Source organism: Pungitius pungitius, chromosome 14 (assembly GCF_949316345.1).
Source record: "Pungitius pungitius chromosome 14, fPunPun2.1, whole genome shotgun sequence".
Taxonomy (NCBI): domain Eukaryota; kingdom Metazoa; phylum Chordata; class Actinopteri; order Perciformes; family Gasterosteidae; genus Pungitius; species Pungitius pungitius.
The window spans coordinates 1,441,334-1,454,986 of record NC_084913.1 but is presented as its reverse complement, the minus strand read 5'-3'; the positions used below and the strand labels follow the sequence as shown (position 1 = coordinate 1,454,986).

The 13,653-nt window shown below is 41.4% G+C and overlaps 1 long non-coding RNA gene across 1 annotated transcript; it reads left to right on the top strand.

Moving 5' to 3' along the window:
- The first annotated feature begins 10,411 nt into the window (after window positions 1-10,411).
- On the top strand, window positions 10,412-12,513 carry LOC134104136 (uncharacterized). Its single transcript, XR_009941607.1, has 2 exons — window positions 10,412-10,533; window positions 11,452-12,513. It is a non-coding gene; the product is annotated as an uncharacterized LOC134104136 (long non-coding RNA).
- The last annotated feature ends 1,140 nt before the right edge of the window (window positions 12,514-13,653 follow it).

Here is a 13,653-nt window from a genome sequence, read left to right as displayed (position 1 = left end):
GGAGAATCACCTGCCACGCCCACATCGTCAGCAGCAACTCACCACACCTGTGAAGCACCGATTGAAACAGAAGAGGATGGGAGGAGAAAACACAAGCAGCAGCTCTTTCAGTCCACACCTTCACCACAGTGGATTCATGTTCCGTATTAACCTGCATTATCTCATAACTCACCTCATTCTGTATGAATGTTGCTGCTCCTCCACCTTTGCCAGATTCCCCATCTCTTCTAACAACAGAGTACCCTTTAATCCCCAAATCCCATTGTGGTTTTATACAGATTACATTAGGTTTCTCAATTAAATTATCTATGTGTTTCTTAAACTCCTGTCCATTTGCTGTTAAGCTTCTCGCATTCTATTGTAATATAATAAGCACCATTAGGAAGATCCAGCCCATGTCTGAGATGGTTGTGTTTCTTCATCTAGTGTCTCTAACAGTTTCCCACTTTAATCCTTCCACTTCCAGGTACTTTGACTCTCTGTACCTGTGCTGCTCTTTTGCTCACCTCACATCCACCGCACGCTGAGTTGTGCAACATTTCATCTTAGCTCCTTTGGTGCATTTGCCGAACTCCTGGTCTCCTCCGCATCTTCCACACCTTTGGTTTCCTTTACACACAGCCGCCACATGTCCAAATCTCTGACACTTGTAACATCTGAGTGGAGGGGGATGTACGGCCTGACCTCATAACACAAGTATCCAATATAGATTGATTGACCTCAATTATTTTTGCATTACGTTTGTTTTAACATCGTCCTCGGATACATTGACTGGGACTCCTGAGATGACCCCCCTGACTAGTTTTTTGTCACCAGCCATGGAACATTGCACTTTCTTGCTATTTATCGTATTCATCCTAATTGTCCTCCATCCCTGCACATTATCAGCAAGGATCCATTTCTCTGCACTTTAGCACTCGTTATCTCTCCAATTTCCTTATGTATAGATCTAGTGAGCCGGATTGGACTCCACTCACCAAAAGAAGCCCCTTCTGGCGTCAATTTAACGATGACCTTGTATTCATCCCTCCTCCTCTCTGTTGCTTCTCCTCTATCAGCATATTCACTGTCATCCGATTGGTCACTTTGGATCTTTGGACGTTTCTTTTTCCGCACAGTCTCCCACTCTCTATCTTTCCCGCCACCTACTTCCATCTCGCCTGACTCTCTTCCTGCTACGTCACTTCCCTCTGCCACCTGCCACCTGCCACCTGCCATCTGCCACCTGCCACCTGCCACCTGCCACCTGCCGGTCCACGCCTCCCCTTTAGTGTTTATCGGCAGCTTGCATCCTTTTATGTTGCACTACCGCCATCTTCCGGATTTATTTCTCTGTTATATCCTTTTTTCATATTCTTTTCACCAGACCTGTTCTTAATAAAAAATGTAAAATAGTTTCTCTACATTGTTCGTTCTCCCCACTCTTTAGTATTTGCTTCACTCCTGTCCCTTTTATTCCAATCTTTCCTAACTCTTCCATCATCTTTTTCCTATGTCCTTCATATTGTTTACAATTCATTAACACATGCTCTATTGTTTCTGCAACCGGACAAAAAACACAAAAACCCATTGGGTGCTTCCTTATAAATGAAGTGTTCTGTTCAAATTACTGTGACCCTTAATCTGCTCATAACAATTTCTTCTCTTCTATTTCCTCCCTTTTTCTTCACAACCCCAATTTTATTTTGAATAGTATACAAATGTCTTCCTATATTTTCCCTATCCCACTGCTGTTGCCAGTTTCTAATGGTTTCTTTCCATATTACACTCTTTCCTTCAGATTTCGACAGCTTAATATTTGCCTCAATATACTCTTTTTTAACAGCTTGTTAACTTGTCGACTCTCTCATTTCCCACAATGCCAACATGAGCAGGAATCCAAGCCATTTGAATCTCGTAACTTTTTCCTTTTATTCTAGTATAGATTGTCAATATAGCATATAATAAATCCTGATGACTCTTAGACACACCAGTCATGAGACTGTATAAAGCTGACATTGAATCACTGCCAATTAAAGCTTTTTTTATTTTGTTTTTCAATCCATTCTAGTGCATCAATATAGCGTATAACTCAACTGCATACACACTCAGGTCATTTGTGGTTCGTCTACTTATCTCATCTCTTTGATTCAAAATGTAAACTGCAGATCCGCTCTTTCCTGTTCCTGGATCCTTTGATCCATCTGTATAGATCTGAACATATTCTTTATATTTAACCTCTAAATGTCTATAACATTCCGCTACCAAGTCAATATTCTTCCTTTCTTTTTTTGCCCGATTTAATTTAAAATCAACAGTCATTGTTTCTAACTTCCATAGCGGTGTATCAGGCCATATTACAGTGGAGCAGAATTCCTTTTCATATCCTCCTCTAGCTGCTTGATCCCCTATCCACCCAAAACTGAACTTTTGTGCTCTCTCCTTTTCCCAATTATCTTGTAATATTCTTTTAGTTGGATGACTATCTCCATGTCCTTTTAGATTAACCCAATCATTTACCATCAATTGTTTTCGTCTCATGCTCAATGGCATTTCTCCCTTCCACCTGTAGAGCTCACACTGGCGATGTCTTAACTGCTCCTAAACATAATCTCAATGCTTTTGCCTGTATTACAAATTGTACTCCTAAAAAACGGAATGTTTTACCTCTCTCTAAATTACTTCCATATAGTTTAACATTTATATTTTCTTTGATTTTCTTCCTTGTAAAAAACATGACTTTAGTTTTCTCTACAGAAAGCTTAACACCCCACTTTGTTCCCCACTTTTCAACCTGTTGGACCCCTTCTTGCATCTTTTTAACTATATGTTCAATATTTCTTCCTTTTTTCCATATGTCATCCACGAATAGCGATCTTCCCATATCTATTATATATATATATCCATTGGTATGTCTACACATATGTCATTAATCACTATTGTAAACAGTGTGGGACTTACAACCCTCCCTGAGGTGTTCCGTTCTCTACACCCTGCTCCCTTGACAAGTCTTCCCCTACTTTAACCTGCATTGTTCTTCCTTCCAGAAAATCCTTCATCCAGTTCAGAAGATTTCCTCTAATTCCCATATTATATCATTTAATCATTAATCCCTCTCTCCATAACATGTCATGTGCTTTTTCTACATGGAGAAATACTGCTACTGTTGTCTCTTTGTGTACTTGTGCTTTTCTTATGTTATCTTCTAAACACAGTATTGCATCCATAGTATTTTCATAGTATTTTCTAAACCCACTTTGACATTCAGCCATCATACCCCTTTTTTCCATAATATACATTAGCCTCTCATTTATCATTCTTTCCATTAATGTACAACTATGAGAAGTCAGGGCAATAGGCCTATAGCTTGCTGGTTTACTAGCGTCCTTCCCAGGTTTCCTTATGGGAACAATAGTTGCCTCCTTGCAGCTCTTTGGTAATTTACCTTTCTCCCACACTTTGTTATACAGCATCAACAACTTTTCTTTCCCCTTTTCACTGAACCGTTTCAACATGCTACAACAAATGTCATCTTTTCTGCCCTATTTAGTTCTCCCATATTAAATAATACATTTAGCTCATCCTCTACTTTTCCCATCTCTGCAGGTGCCTCTACATTTTCACATGTAGTTTTTTCTCTCTTCTCTTCCTCAGACATGTTATTAGAGCTGTGCACCTCGGCAAATGTATTTACAACATTTCAGCTTTTTCTTTATTCGTCACTGACATTTCATTTTTTCCTGCCACTTTAATCCTGCCATATCTAAATGGTGTATTGCTGCTTTAACAATAATCTGAATTCTTTCCGTTTTAGACTTAACTTCAGCCGTAGCATTCATCACCCCTGCTATGAATGTCACTATTTTCTTCTTCTCTTCCCATTTCTCCTTCTTCTCGTACTGGCCTTTTTTCAACTTCTTGGCTCTGCTTCTTCTTTTCCTTTTCCACTCTTTTAACAGCTTCATTATATGAGATGTTTCCCTGTGTTTTTATCTGTTGTACTTTAACTTCTTTCTTCATCACTTCACATCCCCAAAATGCCACACTATGATCCCCTCCACAGTTACAACACTTTGGTCTTACTTCTCCACACGTTCCATATTCATGATCCCCAGTGCATCTAGCACACCTTCTCTTTCCTTTACAGACATTAGCCATGTGCCCAGATTCTTGACAGTTATAGCATCTCAATGGTTTAGGCACATACTCCCTTATGCTGTATCTCATAAATCCATAGTATACCTCTTTTGGTACCTCCTTTGTTTCAAAGTCAATCAACACAGACTCTGTTTCCACTCGACCTCATTTGAACTTGTCAGCCTCCCGTTTGCTTTCAGTTTGAAGTAGTTTGAGGTATTTGTACAAACTAAACTAAGGGGTCACCAGACGTGACTCAAACTGTGCTTGTAATGGTTTCTGTTCACTTAATGGGTCTCAGCAACAGAACCAGAATAAGTCCATGTTTCATTCAGATCTGCAGTATAATTATTGGATTTTTTTCTTCTATGTTTCCCTTGTGATTTAGATTTAAAAGTGGCCAAAAGAGGGCGTCGCCCGGGACGTTCCATTGATCACGCTCCCTTGTGTCCTCTGGCTTTTTGAAAGAGGAATCTGGTGCATAAAAGATGAAAAGCAGAGATTCCGAGCAGTCGCACAGAGCCACACCGCTGAGGAACGACTATTTGATCAATGGAACATCAATATGTTCAGATGGAACATTTTCTGACCAAAGTGGAAAAGAAAAACAAGCTGAAGGACAAATGAATGCAGGCGTGTGCGTGGTGTGTCGTTTGTGACGTATCCTCAGGCTTCCTGTTACGTCCCCCAGCTCTGGTGCTTGTTGCTACATGCTTTTGTGTGCGCACAGCTGAGCGGAGCTTGTGACAGGGCTACAAAAGGCTTCCTGGACCATTTGTGTAAATTACTAAAGATATGTTATATATTTAAATAAAATACCCCTAGATGAATTTGATGCGAGCTGGTTGTGTGCGTCTGGTTGTGTGCGTCATGTTAAGGGTGGTGTCCGACCGCCCGTAACATAGTGGGGGCTCGTCCGGGATCTATATTTTGATTAAATCGGACTGTAAGGTTAGAAAGCTACAACTTGTGGGTAAGTATTCTGGTGGGCAATTATGGCTGTCTGTTTATCTATCTTAGTCGATGTTTATTTTATTTTGGTGGATATCTCAGGAGGGGGCCCTCGAATGCCTCGAGCTGAGTAAGCCACTGAAGATGCGTAGGCATTTAGAATTTTGTTTTGGTTTTCTGTATAGTTAGTTAGGGTAGTTGGACAATACCGTTAAGTGTCGCTGTATAGCTTGTGATAGGCATATTGCCTAATTAGTGAGCGCTGGTATTCTGGTAATACGAGCGTATTGGTTACAAGGCGTGGTCGTTTGTAGCCTATATTTGGGCTTTTGTTTGACCACTTTAGATATTCGCCACCTTGTAGTTTTGTTGCAGTTAAACTGCTTGGTGAGTGTTTTTTTTTTTTTTTTCCCCTCATTTTTATTAACTTGTTTTCCTGATTTTGGTGCGCACTTTATGCACTTTATTCTCGCGGTTTAATTGTTTTAACCGTTGTTTTGCGTTAAAATGGCAACAGAGGAAGAATTTATTAAAGATCCCTCTAATGAGTTACTTTGGAAATTTTCAAAAGAGCAGTTGCTGAATTTGGCAGTAACTTATAAAGTTGAGCTCACTTCTACTGAAAAGCGCGCCAAAGACACCATCAAAGCCGCCTTACAAGCTGCTTTGGTTAATCAGGGCATTCTGCCTATAACTACACAATCTACCGTGTCTACAGAGGCGTTACAGCTGCAGATTCGGTTGAGAGAGTTGAATCTCAAAGAGAAGGAAATTGAGTTTGAGCGGGAGCGTATGCAAGCTCAGGCCCGTGAAAATGAACTCGGACATCAACTGGCTTTGAGAAAGTTAGAACACGAGGCCCAGAGGGAAGGTGTTACTCCGTCTGCCCCTGATTCATTTGATGTCACTCGCCACATCAGACTTGTGCCACCCTTTGTGGAAAAAGATGTGGAAAAATATTTTCCACACTTTGAGCGTGTCGCAACAAATTTAAAATGGAATGCGAAACGCTCCTGCCTCGTTCCAGCGTTTAGTGAACATTGTTCTAGCAGGAATGTCAAATTGCGAGGCGTATTTAGACGACATAGTCCTGTATAGTACACACTGGTCCGAACACATTAAACAACTTCGAGAGCTTTTCCATAGCTTGTCAAATGCAACTCTCACAATTAATCTAGCAAAATGTGAGTTTGGAAAAGCCACCATCACTTACTTGGGGCGAATAGTTGGCAGAGGACATGTTTTGCCAGTAATGGCTAAAGTGGCGGCCAGTCAAGACTTTCCTGTGCCCTGCGATCGCCGTGCACTACGCCGATTCTTAGGAATGGTAGGCTACTATCGTAGTTTTTGTAAGAACTTTTCCACTGTGGTTTGCCCCCTCACTAACTTATTGAGCCCCAAAACTGAGTTTGACTGAACGGAAGGCTGTAATAAAGCGTTTGAAAACATTAAAGCTCTCTTGTTGACGGCTCCCGTACTGGCTGCACCAGACTTCAGCAAACCGTTTCAGCTTGCGGTAGACGCCAGCAACGTAGGCGCCGGTGCCGTACTTTTACAATCGGGTGCAGACAACATAAATCATCCTGTGAGTTTCTTCTCTAAGAAATTTAATCCTGCCCAGCGACAGTACTCCACTATTGAAGCAGAGACCTTGGCCTTAGTCCTAGCCCTTCAACACTTCGAAGTGTACTTAGGCTCTACAGTACATCCAACTAAGGTCTATACTGACCATGACCCACTCAAATTCCTCAGTCGCATGTACAATTCAAACCGTAGGTTAATGCGCTGGAGTCTATTGCTTCAACCGTTTAACCTCCAGATTGTGCATGTCCGGGGAATAGACAACATTATTGCGGATGCGTTGTCTAGAGTGGATGCGTAACATTAAGGTGTAGATCTGATTTTGCTTGAAAAAAAAAAAAGAAGAAAAATGTATGTATGTATTTATTTTTATTTTTTTTGGCATGCTTCCTTATCGATTTCCTTATTGGTGTAATTCCAAATCAGCTTCATGCAGGTACCCCTCGGTCGGAGGTAATTTGATTGTCTGGGTTGGTTCAAACAGTGAGCTGAACACAGAACAACAGTTCAAATTCAATGTATGGCGACACGTCACCATTTTGGGGTGGGAGTGTTACGTCCCCCAGCTCTGGTGCTTGTTGCTACATGCTTTTGTGTGCGCACATGTGTGTGTGTGTGTTAATTTGCAGATGAGCCACACCTGAGCGGAGCTTGTGACAGGGCTACAAAAGGCTTCCTGGACCATTTGTACGGGAGATCCTCGACAGTCGCAGTTTGACCGTGCTTAAGATTGCCGTTCAGCCGCCAACCCGGCGGTGGAGAACCGTCCGAACCTGTTGATTTGTTTTGGGATATCAGTAAATTACTAAAGATATGTTATATATTTAAATAAAATACCCCTAGATGAATTTGATGCGAGCTGGTTGTGTGCGTCTCTGCGTCATGTTAAGGGTGGTGTCCGACCGCCCGTAACACTTCCTTTGACACTTTGAACCAATCCATTTCACACATACACCACAACGAGGCCTTTTCTCAGGGAAACACTGTCAATGCATAATACTACTTTGTCATGCTGTTGCACCTTGAATTTAGACAGAAAATCATGCTTTTGTCAGTATTTGCAGTGGAGCATCCTGGTATTTTTTGTGGTAATTACACACATGAAATGTCAAGTGTACCTCACGTTAATACTTGTAGAAGATCCCACCTACTGACTTTTAAGAGCTCTTGCCTCCAGGCTCTGGCTCCTTGTGTTTGAAATGTCCAACTAATGTTCATTTAGTGTTTTTCTGTCATCAGGGTTCAACCCGTAATAATGGAAGACCTGCAAAGCACAATGTCAATCATTCCATCACCATGTGGTCTGCTCATCCTACCTCCAGGCCTTACTGAAGGTTGAGATCTTCTCCAACAAGAGGCCTGCTGGGAAGGATTGAACAGCTCTGCACTGCTGCTGCCCTCTAGTGGTCAAACTGATTCTTCCTGTGGCCAAAACAAATATTCAGTTTACAATCATGTGACACGAGAAAAGACCAGGGGCCTGTTTCAGAAAGGAGGTTAAGTGAAAACTCTGAGTATGTTAACCCTGAAATGAGGGAAACTCTGAGTTTTCTGTTTCAGAATGGGAGGTATGTTAAACCTGAGAAAGCAGAGTAAGTCAAGCCTGTTTCAGAAAGAGAGGTAACTTATACTCAGAGTCAGTTACCATGGCAACTTACTCTGTGAACCTAACCTGGTCGGGAGCAGGTTTTCTTCGGGAAACCCAGAGTTTATTTCGTCTCCTCCCCTTTTTTAAAGAGGAAGTGGTATTTAATCACCTCATTCATTCTTTCGGTATTCATTCATTGCGCACATTTCAGTCACGCAGAGCGCATCAAATCAAGTGAATGAAATGGCATGTCCTTTTATGGACGATCCTGTGGATGAAGAGGCTGCATTAATCCGTAGGGAGTTGCATTTACGTCGGGAGAGGATTTTGAGACCCAGAGTGGATTTTTTGTCATATCCATATTCATTTTTATTTGAGCGGTACCGTTTTTCTTTACAGTCAATAAGATACATCCATAATCTCATCCATCCTTACATCAGAAACATCAGCCATCGCGGCCGTGCTCTAACATCCGAGCAGATGCTTTGCGTTGCATTACGTTTCTTTGCAAATGGTAGTTTTCTGTATAACATTGGGGATGCAGAACATATCAGTAAGGCTACTGTTTGCAGAGTTGTATGGAAAGTGTGCCTCGCTCTTAAGCGCTTTCTCCAAATTTTTGTGCTGTTTCCTGGGCACAAACCCGTGAAAGCCATCAAAGAGGAGTTTCACAGGATTGCAGGTCAGTGATGTATAAATCGGTTTAAATGAGGCTAACCTGATAAATGACGTTCAGTTAAGAGCATATTGCTGCGACCCCTGGAAGTAAACTAATAATAGAATTCCTTTTAGGATTTCCGAATGTGGTTGGATGCATTGATGGCACACATATTCCCATCATTGCACCTTCCGAAAATGAAGCGGACTATGTCAACAGGAGGTCCATCCACAGTAATAATGTGCAAGATTGCACCTACATGAAAATTAAAATTAGGTTGAATAACACACTCTTCTTCCAGTTTCACTTCTGATATTATAACAGTTGGGCAAGTCACTTATATTACTAACTACAACTGGCTTCTTCAACAGTGTAATTAGATTAATGTAATAATGACTATCTCTAGAAAGTATTGGTCTACTTATTACTAATTACTTTCTAAATCCCATATCAACTTCAACCACTTGAACAATACAAGGAGAGACAAGAAACTGCACTTTTAATGCTTTCAAATAAACATTATACAATTGCATGAATTATTCTTGAAAAAATATATCTTTTAAAATTTGATGTTAAATCCACTATTGTTTTATACAGAATTGCTTTATAGTTTATGCAGCATTTAATGCAATTACATCAGATTTTACTTTAAATTACGGAATTAAATTACAGTTTTTAGATTACATAGAAATGAATTACACACAACACTGTATAACAGTAATTCAAATGTAAACTTACGCATTGACTCGAGCAGCTATTTTCTCCCAAGCTAACTCTCTGTCCTTCGCCGCTGCAGCCGTGTTGCTTTTTTTTAAAATATATGTTCGTACTCTCCATATGCTTGCATAAGCACATCCAGTTCTGCTGGTGAAAAATATGAAGACCTCTTTTTGTCTGGCGCTGTTGCCATGATGACTCGTAATATCTGCGCTCCATTGATAATGGCTTTTTATAGTTGTGGTGCACGCGCTTAACTCAGAGTAGGTCAACTCAGAGTTGATTGAACTAACTCATTTCAGCTGTTCTGTAACCGAAAACTCAGAGTTTCCCATCTCAGGGTAAGTCAACTCAGAGTTCAAGTTTTAACTCAGAGTTGGTTGAACCTCCTTATTGAAACAGGCCCCAGATTATTCAATACTTTGTTTGTTGTTGAAATAAATAAAATCTTCCAATTTCATAAACTGAGAAGGTTTTATGTCACAGATCAGCATACGATCTAAAATACACAATTAGAAATGATATCTATCTTATATCGCGTCACAAAGAGGCTCATGGGAAGTGACAAACAAGGGAGTCCACACGGTGACTTAAAGAAATAACAGGTTTTATTCAAGAACCAACAAAATATGAATCTACAACGGAAGATAAACTGGTGAAGTGTGAAAGTGGGCATATGAGGGGTGTCATGGAATTGAGAGGTGTCCTTAAACAAAACGCATACTCTAACAAAGACTAAATCCAAATGCTGCTGGTGGGGATGGAGCTCAGGCTGGGCCCCAGGAACTTTAACACCTGGCTCGCTCCACCCACAGGTGCAACCTGTCACCTTAACGGGTTTCCCCAGCTCCACCCGTCTCCAACCTGCAAACAAGAACATAGAGAAGGTCCAAGGAGCCACAGTGCGTGACTAAAGAAATGAGTGAGTGTCGCGCTCAATGCCAGAACCCTACTGTTACATTATTGGACAATAAAGTACAGCCTCTCGTACCTTATTGCTTCAATATGTGATGTATGAAATGTTCATATGAGGCCATTAAAAGCCTTTTACCAAAGAAGAAGGTCACACAAAGATCTAAACATCTCACAAACATCTCATGTTGATCTCTGAGAGGATCCTCAGTGACTTTATTGTGGAGGTTTAAAAGCAGGAAGGACGTCTGTGTGTGTTTCCTGTTCTTTAACCACTTCTTTTAAGGATGTTTCTCAAACAATAAGAAAGTACTTTATATTACTCTGAATAATATTAATACATCACTATTGTGAGAATGAGTGGACACTTGATGTGGATCAATGTAAAAAAAGAGAAAGACCACCAGTTAGTAAATTACTGAAGATAGTTTAGACTCTGCAGAAAGCGGACCACTGTAGGTCAGCCCCTCCCTGTGGGTTATGAGGGGGGGGGGGACTGAGTAGAACGTTTACAGTTGGGTAAAGTTGGCAAGATCTTCACAGACATTCTCAGACTTCCAGGTTCAAAAGGTCATCAGCGAGACGTAGTTAAAACACTAAAGACGCCTCAGTGTGACGTCAACAATCCAATCGGCCCCAATGTTTTACAACAGGAGCAAAAATCACCTTTCCCTCCCCATGGAAGAAGGACCAGTGTTCCACCCTGTGCTCTCACTCACACTGAGTAGTGTTTGTACTGTTCTCTCTCAAAAAAGGGTTCACTTTGACTCTCTTTGAGGTTTTGATGGTTTATGCTTTAGGTAAATGGTAAAGATTCCTCTCTTTCTCCTCTTCACCTTTTCTGCCACAATTTGTGGATTTTTGTCCCCAAACCATATATTTGACCTGATTGCTGGTAGTAATGTGCATTTCTGTGTCCTTTCTTCAGTGCCAGCTGGTCTGCCCTCTCATTGCCACGTACACCTACATGCGAGTTGAAGCTGACCTCCCTGATGATTCCTCCTTGGAGCTGACTGGAGGACATGGTGCAGTAGACCTTGCTGGCTATTTGAAGGACACGACCTCATACGCATCAGGGCTGAAGATGAATCGGAGCAGATCGACACATGTTCCTGCTGTGTTTCTTCCACCCGTCGCAGTGCAATCCTTACTGCCAACATCTCCACTGTGTGGAGCCCCAGATCATTAGATGTTCTCCTGTTGATAGCCATCCCTTGACTTGGTAAAGACGCCCCACACCCTGTCTGAGGTTCTTTGGCACCATGTGTGTAAAGCTGTGTGTAGTTCCTGTTCTCTTTCATAACAGACCTTTAAAATGTACCAGACAAACCCCCCTCCATTTGTTTCTTCTTTTGACCTGCAGCAAAAGATTTTTAATTAACTGTTGGGACTAGTTTCATTTAAAAAGACGTCATTTCTCTTCTCATATTTATTTGTTTTAGTCATTTTATTAAGCAGCAAATCCAGAAGTTGGATGTGGAGCAGGCAGTTAGAGGGTTAATCAGAATAAAACCAGAGGTTTTCAGAATCAAAAGGATTAAACAATGATTAAAATAAGTTTTAGTAAAAAGGTTGAACAAGAGGAACCTTTGAAGGGCACTTTGAAGGAGACACGTGTCTGGATTGAGACGCGGCCAAACCTTTGGAGTCGTGAAGGAGACGAATGTTCAGAATGGAACGCAGCCGAACAAAAGCCTTTGAAGGTTTAATGATGTTGGACTGAAGGGGGGGGGGGGTCAGCAGGTGCTAGATGATTAAGATGAAGCTGTTTGTCTGTCGTGTTTCTCATCAATCAATCAATGGACTTGTTCTCTTTCATCATGTTGTTGATCCGATCTGCTCTCATCCAGACGCTCCGGTGTACAAACCCACTGACTTCTAACGCCATCCGCTGTGTATTATAGGAAATAAAAAGCATTTTCACTAATGAAAAACTCTAAAACTAGGATTCTCTCCATAATGTTTCCAAATAAAGTCTCTTTTTTTCCAACATCTGGTGTGAATGTGTTTATTTTTAAAGTAAAGTTCATGTGTTCATAGAGACGTCTTTATTCCTTTTATACTCAACTGATCCTAGGTAGTACTGTTTGAAGTAGTAGTACTAGCTAGAATATTGAGATATGTATATTATTTAATTCATTCAGCACAAACAATAGAAACAAATGAAATAAAAATCACTAAAGTAGCAAAACCGCTTTAAACAAAGGAAAATCTTTCAAATGTAAACTAACTTGTACATAAAAGTACAAATACCTGAAGTCTGGAGTATTTGTGGTACTTTATGTCTTCTGACCCCTCAGAGGAGTCATGTGGCCCTTCAAAGGGACGCGCCCCTCAGGTTGAGTGACTCTACTGCAGTAATATAAGTAGAAAACAAGGTTCCTTTTCATGAAGTTTTGATGATGGTAATAAAGCTGCTTCAGTCACTGAGGCGATGAGAAGGTAAAGGGCGACACCTCGTGGTCAAGATCTGAACTGCACCACACAAAACCACTTAAAACTCATCAAGAAGTGATTTTACATATAAACACAGAGGTAAATAAATGAGTCAAAGTATTTCTATTACAGTGTAGACACATTGATAACAGCCTGCTGATGAACATTCACACTTTTCTTAACAAGGTTATAGATGGAATGCAGTGGGTCATTTCTCCACCTGGCCACCAGGTGAGCTCTGATGTATTTAAGCCTCGTTCCCAGCATCAGGATTTCTCTTCTGTTGTCTGCTCCAAGAAATACTTTATATATATTTAATACATCTATCTTCATCGACCCGCACTGCATGCTGGGATATGCTGCCTCAGGGGGAGGAGGCGACCACATGGGACACACGAGAGATGAAGGAGATCTTTGTGTCTGAATGAAAACATGAAACCTCCAGGTTCCAGGTGCTGCAGATGTTCTGCTCACCTGCAGCACCTCCTGAAGGAGCAGAGCGCTCTGAGGCCGCACCAACCTGCCGCTCCGGGTCCACCTGCACAGGTGAGGTCCCGCCGGCCCCCTCTGGTCCCGGGTGGGACCCGGTGGTCTCAGGAGTCTGCTTGTGGTTCAGGTCTCTGGTGGAGCTGCTGCTGGACTTCATGGACACTAAAGAGCTGGAGACCAAAGTGACCCTCACAGGCCACCATCT